Consider the following 16334-nt stretch of genomic DNA (forward strand, 5'->3'; position numbering starts at 1 on the left):
CTTCCCAGGGAGGTGTGAAAGAGCCCTGTCAAACAGCTACGCCTGACACAGAGGTGTCACTTCCTGGCAGCAGTGTTTGGCCTGGAGCATCAGCCTTGTCTCAAGTGAAAATACAGCAAAGCACAGTCGTAGAGTGCAGAGATTGCAAGGAGAAACTCTAAAAAGGTCTCCCTGTTTCAAATGCTAGCCGAGGAGGGCAGCCACTCATCCTCACAGCTGCGTGTGGAAGAGTTAGAGCCATCTCCCTCCTCCCTGAGACAGATCTTTGGCTGACAGCAGCAGTTTTGATGGAGCTGCCTGGTTTTCCTGCACGCTCTACTGTACCAGGACACCCTTTAGTTTCATTACCTCCTCTGTGCCCACTTACCACTTTCTGGGACCGTTTCTTGGCTGGAGCTGCCATTCTGCATCTTGGAAAAAAAAACCCAAAACAAACATCTATTAGAAGCAGTTAAGTTGCTAATGGAGACAGATCAAGTGTGAAGTCCATCACCTGAAGGCTCAGCACTCGGGAGACCAGGAGGAAGCACTTAGCTACTTAAGAGAGGGATGCAAAGCTGTGGGAGTGAGCTGGAAGGCAGTTGTTGAAAAGAAGCCTTCATCTGTGGGATGCTTTAGCTACCTGTGTAAGGTCTCTGCAGCTCTGCCTAGTCTTTGCTAGTATCCTCTTCATCGGGTGGGTGGTACAGTAGAAAAATGAATAGGAATTAATTAGGAAAGCTGGGAATTTAGGGTGTTATCTGTAACATGCAGGTGGAAAAAACATGCGTTCTCTCTTAAGGACTTCCCACAGATTTAAGTCTCTTGTGTCTTTCCTTCTAATGTCAGTGGTTAAAAAATAGGACCGAAGAAGAAATCTAATATTTTTGCTAGCGTTAAGCTGGCAGCTAGTTAGTGCTGGCTATTTATTGCATAAGGCAAATAGCTCAGCTGAGACTTGCTTTATGGATGTGCAAAATAGCTGTGGCTCTCAGGAAGCAGGCAAAGTTGGAATCTTTTGTCCCTGTACTTCTCAGGAGTCACAGTGACCTGCAATACCTTAGCTTAAGGTAATGAGTCTCCCGTATCTGTGCTTACCCACCAGATAACAGCAGGTCAACTGGGCTCCTGGTAGAGTTGATGAGGCTTAAATAAGGGCGAACGAGTTCTCTAATAATGTCTGCTGCACTCCTGGGGGACACTTACCTGGGATGATGCTGTCCCCTACTGAGTGACCATCATCAGCCTTTATATTCAAATCCGCTGCTTCTCCTGTGCTTAAGAAGGATTTAAGCCTGTTAGGGAAAGGCAGTGTTCAAGTAGGGAGAGGATTGGCTCTGTGATGCACTTTCTTCTGGGTGCTGGTCTGAGCTCTGCACTGCTGAAACATCCAAACAGTGATCACAGGTATGTCTGTTTGTGGTCCGTACTGGAGTTGCCAAACCTGTTTACGGTAGTACTAGGATGCTGTCCCTTCTGCTCCCAACAACTGAACATTCAATGATTTCAGTTCTGATAATGTTCCTTTTTTCTTTTCTTTTTTTTTTTTAATATTTTAATTTAAACAACAGAAAACCAAACCCCTCCAAAACAACTCTGAAATCTGAAAACAAATTACTAGTTGCCACTAATTTCACTAGTGTAGATCCATAAGCATCAAAACCAATTCTTTTCCTGAAGAACTTGTAGTGGTTGCAGCCTGGAGTAGGGTGTCTTCAGGGAGGGGTGGAAGGAGCAGAATGAATCACCAGGCAGGGACTTGCCTTGCAACGGGTAAGGCAGTGCTGGGAGATGGACTTCAAGCTCTTCAGACCTGCAGGTCTCCCCTGTAAGGCTGCATTTCAAATACAAAACAACGTATTTTAATCCACTGTTTGAGAACATATGTTGGGAAGGGACTCTGCATTTGCTAACTGTTTGGGTTTGCTGCCTGGTAGAGCAGAGCCTGCTTGTTGCCTATGAGGTGCTGTGCTGGCTGAACATGCTGCTGCTTTTGCCATGCATCTGATTTTAAGTTTAAAAGTTACTGTTTTGGGGGAGTGGTGTAGCTGACTGAGTGGTTTTGTGATGGCCAAGGAGAGGAGGCTGGGATCCAGCAGTAGGAGTGCAGTGAGGCAAACTTGGGCTCAGATTCACCGGCTGAGCTGCTGGCTAGACCCTGCAGGAGTCTGTTAAAGGCAGGAAAATGGTGATGTGAGGACAGGCTGAGAAAATGGGGACGTTTCTGTCTCTCAGGGACTCCTGCCTCTTCCTCTGCCAGTGTGCATGTGTTGGGGAAAATGTTTCTTCCAACCTGGTACCTTCCTTAGTGTGGTGAGGAACGCTGTGGACTGAACTACTCTTCTGTGGAAGTGTGCTCTCTGCAGCGCGTGAAGCTCTCTGTGGAGCTCAGTGGCCCAAGGAACCAGGCAATAAGAAGAAATCCTGGTTCACGGGTGGTGCTTCCCTGCAAAGACATACAGTCCCCACCTGCCAACACCTTTGGAGTTAGCTTGGTTTTCATTTCAGATATGTTTAAAAACTTCAGTCTGGCAAGATGGGATTCCTCTTCTCAGCTACCTGCAAGCTGGCTCTTTCTATCCTGTCCTGCTCTTTTCCCACCAGCTGCTGTGCTTGCCAGCACGGATCTGCCAGGCAGCAGGAATCCCTGTGGCTGTGGGAGAGGCAGGCAGAGCCCATCTACACAGTCTTTGCTTTCTCTGGAGGATCTTCAGGCTTGATCTGTGCCAGCCAAGCAGCTCTTTTCGCTGGTAGCATCAGTGGATGTTCATTGTTTCCTGCAGGCCAGGCACTGGGGAGGGAGGGATGGTGACCCCACATTGGCACAAGCAGTTGCAGATGTTGCCAGTTCAGGGGTCCACAAAGTATATCTGTGGTGCCCCAGGAAAACATATCCCTCTTTCTCAAAACTATATGAGACGGAGCAGCATCTTCTGTTTATGCTCCCTCTTGCCAGGCTTTTAAATGTTATTTATTTAGCAGCTTGAGAAGAGCTCACCAGCCGGCAGCACCTTCCCTTTGAGCCATGGTCCATGCTGTCCCTCACCATGGCAGGCTGCCCACTTGCCGAGTGCGTTTTGCTGGCTCTTCAGCTGTTTTAAGGACCTGCTCACCAGCTAGGCTTTGGAAAGATTAATAATGTCTCTTTTCTGCACAATGCCCTCCACAAGCCAGAAATCCACCAATTCACTGTTTCAAGCAATTAAAATGATGACATGGCCATCAACCCCCACGCAACCAGTTGGCGAAAATGCTCTGCGATGGAAACTCACAGTCCTCGGTGAGTGAATTTGTATGTAGTTTGGCACAGAACAGCCCTACTGACTTCCCAGGCCGACACTGCTTTGTTACTCAAATACAAACATCTAAAACCAGCATTAGGCACTGCGAGCCGCGCCAAAGCCGACTGCTGTCGTCGTATAATAAAACAGCACGTTGGGGTTTGCTATTCTAATTGGGCAGCCAGGAACCCCGGCGGACGGCGGAGCTTATTTATTGATTGCTCTTCAGATCAGAAACTGGACGGCACCACAGGGAGCTAGTAAAGGAGGAAAACCATTTTAAATACACTGTAAATGCTCCTTTGCAGGATTAATGAGTGGGAAACTGTAATGTGTGTTAACAGGATGCACAGAAAAGTGAAAGCTGGTAAACTTGCATGCCTTTCCCTTCCACAGGAGAATTCTGCTTCAGCAGAGGTGGGGAAATACAGGCTGAAGTGGATGTTCCTTATTTCTGGGGCCTTATAGTGGGAAAATAACCTATATTCTTTCACTTAAGTTCTTGCAAAATGGGAAATTGTTAGAAAATATGGGGGAAAATGCTTTTTAAAAAGAAAAAAAACACCTGAAAAACTAAGGACGAGGGGGAGTTGGAGTCAGCAGAAGTGGGAACCTTTCCTGTTGGCTGCTTATTCCCTCAGGCCTAGCTTGCAAAAGGCATGAGATGCATGCTGTGCTGCCTCTCCTGCATAGCTGGAGGGATTCACCAAGCAAAATCACTGAAGGTGTTCAGTAGGGACAGGTTCCCCGCTCTGTAATGGACACAGTACCATGAAGCATCCCCAAGTCACCTCTCACCATGCAACACATGCCCACCCTCAACAGCTGGTCTAGTCAGTGTGAGGGAGGAGAGTGGGCTCTGATCGCAGAATCATAGAATGCTTTGGGTTGGAAGGGACCTTAAAGATCTAGTTGCAGCCCTGCTGCTATGGGAAGGGACGCTTTCCCGTTTATTGCTTTGCTGAGTGTTTGGATCTTCACCCAAAGTTGTACTTTCAAAATGCCTGGGAGGGGGGCTGAGCCACTGATGCACAGATGTGCAATGAAAGTATAAAAGCCTGTGCTGTTGTTTTAGGAACATGTGCTGTTCCCGTGGTTTGCCAAACTCTCATAATTATCACAACACCTGCAGCTTGCCTGCAGTTCAATCCTGGGTGCTTTTTTCTTGCTTGATCAGCTCATTTCCAGCTGCCTGTCATGTGGGAGATGCCCTCTCCAGCACAGCGGTTATCGTTACTGAAGCAGCTCCTGCAAGTCGGCAGGAAGGGGAGTGCAATTGCTGCGTGCCTCCCGTGGGCGTTTTGTGATCCTGGCTGGAGGAGACAGGTGACAGGCACAGCCAGGAATTAGCACATAGAAGTCCTGAAGTTTAGGCAGTCTAATGTCTTCATAATGAGCTGACTCCTTGTAGAATCACTTAAGAGTGAAATATTAAGGAAATTAAGTAAACCAGAAAGATGCTGGAATTTCTCAGTATAAGAGGCTACTGTTGCATGGGGAATGAACTCACCTGCAAAGCCTGTTTTGTTTTAATATGATGTCACCCTGTGCTTGCTTCCCCTTTGTGTTTGTCCACTTGACACATTCAGTCCGAAATGTGAGCAGCTTGCAACAGGGTATGTTTTTCTTGTGTTTGTAAAGCCTGGAGATCTTGGGCTGCAATGTGGAAAGGGGCCTAGGTAATCTCTGGGGGAGCTAGACCTGATGCTGAACTGAAGCACCGCACCGAGACCAATGAGTTAGATGCTTAGACTTCTGCAGCCTCAGGCATTTGCCATCTCGTGACTTTTAAGACAGGGTTGGCAGTGTCCTCTGGGAGACCTGTCAGCTCATCCACGCATGGGTGTCTCCTGGACCCTCTGCCTGGGAAGCAGCTGCCCAGGGCCACGGCGTGCCCAGTGATGCGCTTTCAGGACATCTTGGCACACTTGAACGCAATGGGCTGGACTGTCCTCACAGGGCTCAAACGCTTTGGCGGTGACGTGACTGCTTCATTGCTAGAGCTATCGGCTTGGAGCTTACTGAGAGATCTCCGCTTGTGCTCAGACCACCAAACACTGTGGCAAACGAGAGGGCTGTTTCTGTTATCTAATCCTTTCTTGTGGAGCGTGAGTGATTACTTAAGCACACAGAGGTTCATGATGCAAGTGCTCATTATCTACCCCAGTTTGTTACAAATGAATCATAAAGTAAACTTAATGAAACAAAGCACACAAAAGTAGATTGATGTTTGACTTGGCTTGGCTTGATGTTTTCTCTTCTGAGGATTTTTTTTTTTTTTTTTTTTTGTCAGTTTGGCAAACACTCTAGGTTTTTATCCAGCTTTGTGATCCCTTTAGAGGCTTTCACAGATCAGTCCAAAGTAAGGAAGAACCACGAAAATGAGAGAGAAACAGAGGTAAAAGCATAACAAGGGTACCAGGGTGTATTCTTTCACTCAAGGTCTTTTGGACCCATTTGGGGTCATCTTGACAAAGAAGCTTGGTTTCTACAGCTGTGGATGTTATTTTCAGGGGACTTTCCTCTGCAAAATGCTTTGCCATAACTGAAGCAGCAAAGATTGGCATGTCTGGGCGGTCATTGCTGCTGAGGGTAACTTCATGTAATGAGTGGAAAGTAAAGTAAAACTTGAAGAATAACTATGGAAAAAAAAATTAGAGGTTATAGTCAAGTCTCAGGGCACATTGCAACTTGTTGCTTTAGCAGACGGGCTGTTTTGTTAGTATCTGTCTTAGGCCTTCAGTGCCCCAGCAATGAAGAGCTATTCTCAGAAGGAATCACCTTAGAGGCAGTTTGTGATCTACAGAGCCTGACATTTAGATTATATTTCTGGTGGACTTCCATGGGCACCCAGGGAATGGTAGCCGTTGGGAGCAGGGAGGTGGTCTGAAGAGGATGTAAGACATACCTTACTTTTTATGCTTTTTTTTTGTCCCATCTCACTAAGGAGTTATAACAGGTTGTGTATTGGAGGATGAATGGTGAAGATGGGGTGTGCTGTACAGAAGTGAGCCATGTCCCTGGCTGAGCTGAAGGCTGTCTCTGCTTTTGAGGGCAGCTGCCAGAATGCGTCTGCAGCAACTTTTGGTCCACCAGCTGCGGAAGGCCCTGGTGCAGAGGGCAAATCCAGAGCCCCTGATGCCTTCTGGTGCAGCCAGACTTTTATGTTCCTTGTTGAAAAGCTTCCCAGGGGAGCAGGAGAGGGGTCTGCCTTGCTGCGTGAAGAGAAGCATAAATAAAAGCCATCAGAAAAAGGAATGGAGAGTTATTTTTCAGGTTGAGTCCACACTAGCCGACAACTTTGTCTCCTCTTAAAAACCAAAATCTCACTGGAGTCAGTCCTCTGGCAGCATAGAGCCTGCTTTAGGGAGGCTTTCTTTCTGGTTGCCTCAGCAAAACAAATATACTCAGGGTATATCTCACTCTGTGGGCCAGGTAACAAGCAAATAAAACCAATCAGCCCATCTCCAGGTGGTTTTTGATGCCTTTTGGTAGTAGCCTACCTGCCAGGACCATCGCTGCAGCCCTGCTGAGAGCCGGAGTGCTGACAGAGTGGTGCAGGCGCAGCTCTGCACTAACAGTGGTGTGTGTCTGCCTGTCCTCTGGGCAGTGTGACGGCTTGAAATAATGTAGTAATTCAGTCTGGCGGGGTGCTGAGGACTCTCATCTCGCCTGAGGCTTCAGGAGGTCTTAGTTCTGATCCTAAGTACAGAGCACCTTGGAAACGTGAGTGTTTGGAGGGCAAGCCAACTGCCCTTGAAATGGGTGGCAAAGCCAGCACCTATTTTAGAGGATGCATGTGGTTATGTTTACTGCTGGCTTGGATACATCTGGGATCCAGGTGATAAAGCCTGGCTCCAGAGTGTCCTAGGTGGCAGTTTTGCAGGCAGAGCATTAGTCTGGTGAAGCCAAACCTTGAGGGTCAGATCCTCCACAGACAGAAGCAGATGCAGTTTTTAGTGCTTTTGGAAAAGCTGGGCCATTAATTATGAATAGAGCATGTGTACTTGCCTGCTTCCAGGGGACACGGAGCATAAGGGTGTCTGCCTTTGTACAAGGCACACAGTGAAATACAGCGATAGTTAAATGTTAATGCTCACGATCTGATATTTGGCTGTCTTCCTGCGTTTCTGTTTGCAGATGAGAGGGTTTTTTTGTGTGAGTTTGTTTGTTGTTGTTGTTTTAATTAAAAAAAGTCTTGAAGAGCAAAGAGCCTGAGAGCCCTCTGTGGAAGATCTGAATGCTCTCCTAATCGGAAAGGAGGGGGGAATAATTTAGAAGCCAGCCAAATAAAACTCAGGTGCCAGTTAAAAGCAAAGCAACCTTCCACTGACATTCGGAGTGGTGTCTCCCTCCTGGAGAGGGAATGGCATCTGTGGAAGCCTTCCAATTCAGACATTTGAGAGACACTTCTATTGACATTGACCTAATGGCTCAGGTCATTTGGATTTGTTACAATTACAATGGGACTTTGATTATGCCTTCTGTGTGGTCATAGCAAAGTCATGAGACTTCTGGACGGTCTACAAGTCTTTGGCTGCAATACTGTTCTTACTTGATGGTTAATAACAACACCACCCATTTAGAGTTGCTTAAAGAAAAATAAAGGCTGGGCAATTGGTGAAATTGTATGTAGTCAGAGTAAGGTAGTATTTTTTTTGCTATTTGCTAACAACAAATACACCGACGTATGTGAAAAGCTTAAATTGTGTTATTGCTTGGGTAGTTGCCTTACAATCTGTGAAGCAGCACAGCGTGAGGTCACACAGTCCTGTTGTCTGAGGATGAGCAGCTGCAGGGAGCAAAGGCAAATTCGACTGCGCCTGTGGCCGCAGGAGAGCAAGGCTGGGGGAAGGCTGCTGGCCGTGCTGCTGGCCCCCACACAGGCTGTGTGTGTCCTGAGGAGGAGCCTGCATGGCCATGCAGCATCCCCACCGGGAGAGGGGGGGGGTCTCAGCAGTGGGAGCTGGGGGGCAGGTAGGGGGCACTGGCCCTCAGTGCAGGGTGTCAGTGCGCTGCCTGGGGGGCTTGGGGTTTTCCACTTACTTTTGTGGAGATGCGAATTCTTCAGCCAGCCTCATTAATTGTGGTTTAAGCAGAAAGTTATTTTTCCAGAACATGGTTTTCTCAATTTGTTTGCCCTCTGGTTTGATGACTCTGTGCGTGATAGATCACATAGGGAAAGGTGTGGGCATGATGTGCCTGCGCAGCCATATTTTAATCCTTCCTGGCTGTTTTGCATGTAAGTGATACACTTGTTCCTGATTTGGTTTTTTTTAACGTTTACTTTGTATTGCTGTATTTGATGTATTTGTATCATTTTATAATCAGAAGTGTCTACAGTGTTAGTTAGTAAAAAACCACATAAGAAAATTGGGCTTTTGTGCCAACATTCCTATGCTAATGTACCAAAAAAAAAATCATATTTAAACACCAATAACATTAAACTGCATTTAAATTAGAACCACTGAAATTCACCCCTTATTTCTGTCAAGGTCTCCAAAACACGCTTTTTCTAAAATACAAAAAGTAACATAAAAGCCTAAGGCTTCTAAAAGGTCATCTTTTAAAGAATAATCTGGATTTCAGCTGGAGGCTGCTAGAAATGCAGCAAACCTTTTAGTGACTGAGCTAAGCAACACTGAAAATCAGGTTTACAGGACTTGTATCAACAGACTGGCTGTAGAAGTTCAGCTTTGTTATCGTGGCAGCTTGCTACAAGTGGTAGGGCAGTATTGAGAAGCTGAGGTTGTGCTATGGGCTGCACTGAGAAGCTACAGGTGAGGATGTGGGGGTGCGTAATGTGAAGCGCATTGCATTTGTCTGTGGAAAACCAGGCCAATTTATTAATGTACATTTCTAACTGGAACTCTCGCTTTCAGTTTGTCTTTGTAAGGATTGAGGACCTTTGCAGTCGCACGCTGCTGTACCTTGCGTTGCTGCCGAATTGAGCGGTCCCTCAGGAGCTTACCCTCACTTACCCTCGGAGGCCGGACCAAAGTGATGATCTGCCAGTCCCATGGATGAGCTGGAAGTGGCTGGTGAGCAGCTGGTGTGTGGAAACCACAGCCCAGCACGACGGGCTGTGTTGTGGGCAGTTCATAACCCCTGGTGGGAATGGCAGGACTGGGATACGGAGGGGCCATGCTCAGCCTCCATCCGTGAGCAGATGGTTTTCTGCTCTGCTCTTTTCTGAGCAGCAAAGGGGCAGAGAGCAGGGGCAGGGCACAGCCCTGGGCTGCCCTGTAGGGCTCCAGGGACATCTAATAAGATGCATTATATTTTCCAAATGGTTCTCACTTCTCTGTGCTTTTACTTCCCTGCTGTATTTGTAGCTAATACAGGAGCAGCTGGCTGCTATTGCTCTCTGACTTCCAAAGATCTCCAGTTCCTCACCAGCCCTGCTGAAGGAGGCCCCAGTAGCCTGTACCAGTGATTTTTCCTACATGACCTCGCCTTCTCCCCACCAGTCTTCAAAACCCAGACACTCTGGCAAAGTTTCAGATGACCCATAGAGGTCCAATCTAAAGAGCTAAAGTGACAGAGAATCTGTTGCATCCTCAGGTAAATTGTTCCAGTGGTTAATTAATAACCTTAAATGTTCTGCACCAAGAATAATTGTATTTCTTTGTAGAAATGCCTTTGGTTTCCAGCCACTGGATCTCAAGATGCCTTCATCTGTCAGATTAAAGAGCCTCATCTTATTACTTATTACTGTGTAGGCACTTGCTGACCGCTCTCAGGTCACCTCTTAACCTTCCTAGGGACAGACTAAATGGATTGAATGTCTCTAGTTCCCCTCTGTAAGTGAGGTTTATCAACCTCCTATTCTTCTTGCTTCTGTCTGCTGAAACCCCTCCAATTTGTTCTCTTCCTCCTTTCCAGCCAGATGCAGCAGGGTCTTGTGCAGTCTTTCGTGCCTTCTACCATGGCTAAAGAGCTTCTGGGCACCCGCTGAGCCTTGTCCTGCTCTGTGCATCCCAGGGCTGAATTATTCCTCAGCTGCTGCTGTGTCCAGGGTCAGGCTGAGCCCTTAGTGCCTCTCTGGTGTCCCCATAAGAATGGAATGGAGAGTGCAAAGAAGCCAGTCCTGAGCTTGGGATCAGCCTGTCATGGCCCAAGGGGTTTTGGTGCCTCTAATTTGGCATCTACCCTGGCTATGCAAAAAGAAAAGGAAGGTCCTGAGACAGGCGGCTGGGCTGGGCAGGAGGGACAGAGGAGCTGCTGGGGAGCTTGGGGCTGTCTCCTGTGTGAGTCTGCTCACACAGAAGTTCACCAGCTCCAAGTGAGTGTAATTGCAGAGACAAAGTCGGAGCAGCCTGAAAATCACAGGGACAGCATAACTTCCAGCCGAGGAGAAAAGGGCCTTTACGAGGTCTTGAACCGGTGTCCTTAGGTAGGTTGTGCGGCGGCGTGATGTGTGAGCACTCAGCCACTCCGCTGCTGGTTAGAAATGAGAAATTTCAAGGGCTATTGAGCACTTTGTGAATTTTCACAGTGGCTCAGCGCAAAGTTATTTAGCACAGGTGTTTTAGTAATTGTGATGCATTGGGAAAATTCACAGTGCTCAATGGCCCTCAAACTTCCACCTGCTTGGTGTGGTGGTTAAGTATTAGTGCAGTGGATTATAAGATAAAATATGCAGGAGAGACTTGCTGGCTGCAGGAATTTTTCTGGCACTGGTTATACTTCTTTGTTATTCTACAAATGGTTTGTTTATCTGATGTGTATTAGAAGGACAGAAAGTTGACTTCAGTGGCTCTTAAAGTTGAGTGTTCTGTACCTACTGAGGCTGATGGGTCCACGTCCCCTCATGGCCCAGCCAAGGGCACTGCAGAGGGAAAGGGGTCTGCAGACCACATCCCTGGCCGTGCTCAGCGGTATCTCTGGGTGTCCCATTCTGGGGCTGCACAGCTGCTCAAAATGCCCAGCCATGAGCCCTGGGTAGGGGGACAGGGAAGAAGAAGGACCTCTGCCCACAGTTCTCTGAAGGTACGCAACTGTACCTGCAAGTCCTGGGTAAGTTTTCCTTTAATTATCCCTTTCCAAGTCACCTCTGCTCCCATGCTGACTGTGCTAGGAGGGCCCCTTCGGGAAGGATGCTCTATCTGTCCTTTCATGCACAAATGAATTGATTAGGCATCTTTGCAAGGATGTGATGTGGCCAAGTACAAAGAGTCAGAAGAAAGCTTTAATTTTACTTTTACTTCAGCCCTGACAGTGGAACATTGTGGAAAGCACAAATACCGAACTGATGACACAGGCCATTATTACAAAGTAATTAAATACAGAAAATACTGTTTTCTGCTGTCTCCTAAACTGAATTGATGGAGTAATCCTGCAAGCTTTACTGATTTTGCTGTGCTGTGGATGGGCAGCTAAAGCACAAGGACCTGTGGCAATGTGGGATGGCTGAGCTTGTTGGCTGCTGCAATTTGCAGAGCAAACTGTTTTCTCATGTTTTAGTTTTTGATGCTGAACGGATATTAGCAATGCGATTCCCCTCCTTCCCCAGCTTTCTTCCCAGATAAACACACATAGCTGACTGGCTTTGTTCCACCCAGTTCTCTCCATATATTCACCCCAAGCCCAGTTATCATGGGAATGGGCCTGCACCACTGAATAGAAATTTCCGAGGAAGGGAGGGTTCAGCATCTGAAAGCAAAAGGTGATAAGCGAGAACACACTGAAAATCCCAGATCTGTGCTGTGAAAGGGGAAGGCTGGTTGGGTCAGCTGAGACTCGTTGCTATATTCTTACATGGAGGTGTAAGTGCAGGTGAGGAGGAGGAAAGCGGTGGTTGTGGTGGGAGTGGGAATACTCAGATTGGGAGCTGTCGGTGTGGCTGCCACACGGCAGGAGCTCTCTGTCACCGACACAACCCCATCGGCCTAAGGGCAACTCAGATCCATCCATGGGGGCTGGAAACCCCTCAGTGGTGCTGGCGATGCTCAGCCCAGAGCTGCTTTTCCATTCATGGTGCCTGATCCTCCGCCACACGCGCCCCTCAGCCCTGCTAACACAAGCAGTGACGCTTTCTTTTCCAGCTCCCACAGCTGAGAGAGCAGCACTTCTACTTTTGCTTCTTTTCCCCACACTGCGTTTAGACACTGACTTTCTAATTGCAACCGGCCACCTCCTCTGTGCTGGGAAGCGAGCGTGTCTCCTGCGAACCCTGGTGAGGCTGCGGGCTGCCCTGCCGTGCATCATGCTGCGGGTTTTCAGCAGGGTGAAACACTGACTCTGTGGCATCTTTGGGTCTTGCAGGCACAGGTGGGACTTCAGTGATAAAAAAGCAAAACCAAAGCAGGCAAAGTTTGTCATGAGCCAAATGCAGCCATTTGCAGGTCTCCGGAAGATTAAAAGCTGGTGTGTAACTGGAAAGTCCTGCTGTGATATGCTAATAAAATTAATGAATGGACTCTATTTTGAGCTTATTGAAATATTTCAGAATTCCCAATTCTAACAAGATTTCAAATGGAAATTTCAGATGTCTTCTCCCCAGTTTCTCCTCAGTCTCCTCTCTCCCTCTCACACCATCGTTTTTGGTGATATTAACATGTAAATTAAGCTCAGTTATAGAAAGTAACATTTTGACAAGTTGACAAGTGTTGTACATGACAAGAGTTTGGGTTGGGAGGGGTTCCTGTTTCCACAATTGCTATTATTCCCTGGCATGGAAATATAGCTGTGTGCAGCAGTGGTCAAGGTGCTTGTGCTGTATTTAGCCCCAGTAGCCGGGATACCCTGCTGGACGCAGTCATCGGTGGCTGTGCAGGGTCTCTCCAGGTCCTACCAAAGCCAGCAGATGATCTGCTTTGTTGCCGCTACAGGAATCAGGTTTGGACCTGTGTGTTGCATAGCAACTCTAAATTATTATAAGGGTATTATTGCTACTCATGAATAAATACAGTTTGTCTCTTTCCTGTTTATGAATTGTTTTTATGCCGTTCCCCAGCCGAGTGAAGGCTTTCATCTCCCCAAACAATGAAACTCAAGTTACTGCCAGAAGCCTGGTAGCTGTCACTCAGCAGCACAGAGGCTGTAATTAGTCTTTTCCAGTGCACACTTCTTGGATTTCATTTTAAGGAGGACTTTAACTTGTTGCTTATTACTCACAGCTGACCCGTCTCAGCTCCCAGTTGTGAAATGGGTTTCCTGGTAAGCGTTGAGACAGGTTGTGTTTCAGGTGTGGGTGTTTTTCTGTGTGGATCCTCATTCCCAGATGGAAAAAGCTTACAGCTCGTCTGTCTTCACCACTTCTAGGAAAAAATCATCCCTGAAAGCAAGTGATATATTTTGCCTTTTTCTCCTATTCTTTGAAAGCTGTCAGTACTAATTTAATTAGTTGAAGCATAATCACAGTTTATCATTTCCAAGTCTAATGTATTATAATGTTGTTTATACTGATTTGATGATTAAAGGCCTTGTCAGAATCTTTGTTTCTTTTCAAAAAGAAAATGTATTTATCACCCTTAAAAAAAATAAATAAGTCTTTGTTGTTATGCGAATGAGACACACCAGATTAAGGATGCTTATTTTACCTGAACAGGTATTTACAATAATTTTCTGTACCTTTGTTGTCTTTTTTTCTTGACTGCAGTGCCCTTGTCTTGCTCTGCAAGATGAATCCTCACTGGGACCAGCTCTCTCACGCAGTGCTGTGGCTCTGCCCAGCCTTGGCCCGTGCTCGTGTCCACCCACACCCTCTTCTCCTTTACCTGTGAGCCCTGTCCACCCTCAGAGGGGCCCTCCATCACTGTGCCTGCTAACAGGGTCTCTCAGAGCTTCATCTGCAATGTGACCCCCTTGCACAGGACTGTCTCTCAGGGATGGTCCCAGTGCACCGGCCCAGCTGTGGGTCCCCAGGATGCTCAGTGCAGGTGCTGGGGTGGCTGTGGGACCCACTGCCAGCTGGGGAGCCCATGTCTGGGGGTAAATTGCAGTGTGTCCAGGGGCAAAATCTCAGTTTGGAGGCTGAGGGAGCTCCTTGCCTCTGCTTTGCTGGTGCAGGCAGTGTTGGTGGGTATGACCCTGTCCAGCACACAGGTGCTTCCATCCTTGTGTTGATGGGTTTTCCCAACTGCCCTTCCCAGAGACCACGGAGCCTCCACCAAGGTTTTACCAAATCCCACTTTATTTCCCCAGTCTCCTTGCAAGATCAAACATCTCCACTTTGCAGCAGCGCTGGACTGAAGATCCAGTCAGGTGAGTAAATGGGGAGAGGCCTGTCTGCTCAGAGCAGTATACCAGGTAAAAGCTTCTGGGTTTGGGCTGTTCACTATGTTCTGCTTTATTTTGCATGCATAAATACGGTGTCCTACATCTCATGGCCATGGTTGTAAGCTGTGTTTCTGGTCCTTGAAAAAGCAATATGTTTCATACACCTTCCTGCTGGAGCCTTAGCTGCAGTTTTCTGCAGCTGGGTGAATGATCATATTTGTGTCTGTCATCAATTCCACAGTCTGTTATTTAAATTACAAAGCTCATTCTTTGCATCAGTATATGCACAGCAAGTTAGCAATCTATGCATAAAGTCTCAGCAGGCAATGATTGTCTCCTGAGGAAGGCAGAAGTAAAGGCCGCCCACTGGATTGACAGAAATATTGCTGAATTCAGATGAATTCCTGGAACAACTGGTTTTCTTTCGAAGAAAGTTGCCTTTAACACTGTTGCGACTGAGCACAGGTGAGCAGGGTGTTGGAAATTAGGCTACCAGCATAATTACAAGCTGGTATAAAAAAAAAAAAAACACCCCAGTGTCATCAGCTTGTTTATGACCTCAGTAAAAACAAACCCCAGACCTGAACAATTATGCTAATTCTGCTTTGATTTACAGCAATGATAACCAGCAAATATGCTGACAGAGCTGCCTGATGCATGTGCTGGAGGAGCAGGCGGGGACCTCATGGGGCTTTCTGCAAGGTTTTTCTTTAATGGGTCATTAAGGTTTGGGTTCTGTTTAGCATTGCTCTCTCTTTGGGTGTCTCCTCCAGCCATGGGTGAAGGGTGATGTGAGCCCAGTGACTTGTTTTTAGTGGTGGGGGAGAATGTGGGTGTGGGGAGCTGCACCCTATGAATTGGGGTATCAGTGATCTGTGCGAGCTGGCGAGGGAGGCAGGAAAAAAGAAAAGGTTTTTTTATTATTATTTTATTTTTTCTTTACTTGCAGACCCTAATAGGGTTATTCTCCCCTTGGCTTAGGCGGTGGTCAGGCAGGGAGACAGAAGGGACTGGTTTAGCCCTGTTTTGCCTCTGTGGTGTGGTCTCTTTGGGATACTGGTAGCAAGCACTGCAGTCTCCCAGATGTGCAAGTTTCAGATGTGCTGGTCCTTCCTTGAGCAGCTCCGAGAGTGATGCCCTGTCCCAGCAACACCTGCTGGGGCCAGCAGAGCTGGCACTGTTGGCTGTGAGTGCGGTGGAGACAGCAAGGCCACCTTTGGTCCTCTGAAGGTGCTGAGCCACCTGGATTTTTGAGCTTACTGTGGATAAAAAGGCTATTTTCAAAGAGATCACTGGTTAAACTTTCAGTGGACAAAAAAGGAGCTGAACTTTAAAAGTAACTGAGCCCTCGCAGGACATTTCCAAGTATCTTTGCGAGGGAAAGTTCTGGGCTCTTGCTGTTTAGCTGGCAGGGACTGAGGGATGTGTGTATGTTTATTTTATATCTACACACACACACATGCGTGCATGCATGGGTGGGAGGGATGCCATGGAGGCTCTGAGATGTCTCTGTGTGCTCGAGGCTGGCAGCACAGGGCTTGTGTACGGACCAGGCTGGGAGTCCAAGCGGGTAAGTCACCCTGGTGGTGGCACCTCCTCGGGGCACTCTGGCTGAAGCCTCCACAGGCACCGGCACTGCTGCCCCGTTCTTGTTTGCAGTGCTGCCCTAACCAAAGTTCATGGTCGCTGACCCCTGGGGGGTCTGTCCTCTGTCTTACCAAATAAATCGGAGGAAGTGGCTCGTGCTTGGGGGGAGCCCACAGTGCCAGTGGATGGGGAGCATCATCCCCTGGCCACCATGCCGCAGCTGAGCCCGCCTGCCTGTCTCCCCACCCCGGGTAGTGCTGAGCG

The 16334-nt window shown here is 47.6% G+C and overlaps 2 long non-coding RNA genes across 2 annotated transcripts; one reads left to right on the top strand and one right to left on the bottom strand.

The window, feature by feature from the left end:
- Positions 1-5659: 5659 nt before the first annotated feature.
- LOC114015747 (uncharacterized) lies at positions 5660-8419 on the bottom strand. The gene is made up of 2 exons (XR_003559845.2): positions 8307-8419; positions 5660-6475 (listed from the first exon to the last, which is right to left on the bottom strand). It is a non-coding gene; the product is annotated as an uncharacterized LOC114015747 (long non-coding RNA).
- Positions 8420-9167: 748 nt separating this feature from the next.
- Positions 9168-13184, top strand: LOC114016023 (uncharacterized). Its single transcript, XR_003560270.2, has 2 exons — positions 9168-9301; positions 9596-13184. It is a non-coding gene; the product is annotated as an uncharacterized LOC114016023 (long non-coding RNA).
- Positions 13185-16334: the final 3150 nt, after the last annotated feature.

Source organism: Falco cherrug, chromosome 4, assembly GCF_023634085.1.
Source record: "Falco cherrug isolate bFalChe1 chromosome 4, bFalChe1.pri, whole genome shotgun sequence".
Taxonomy (NCBI): domain Eukaryota; kingdom Metazoa; phylum Chordata; class Aves; order Falconiformes; family Falconidae; genus Falco; species Falco cherrug.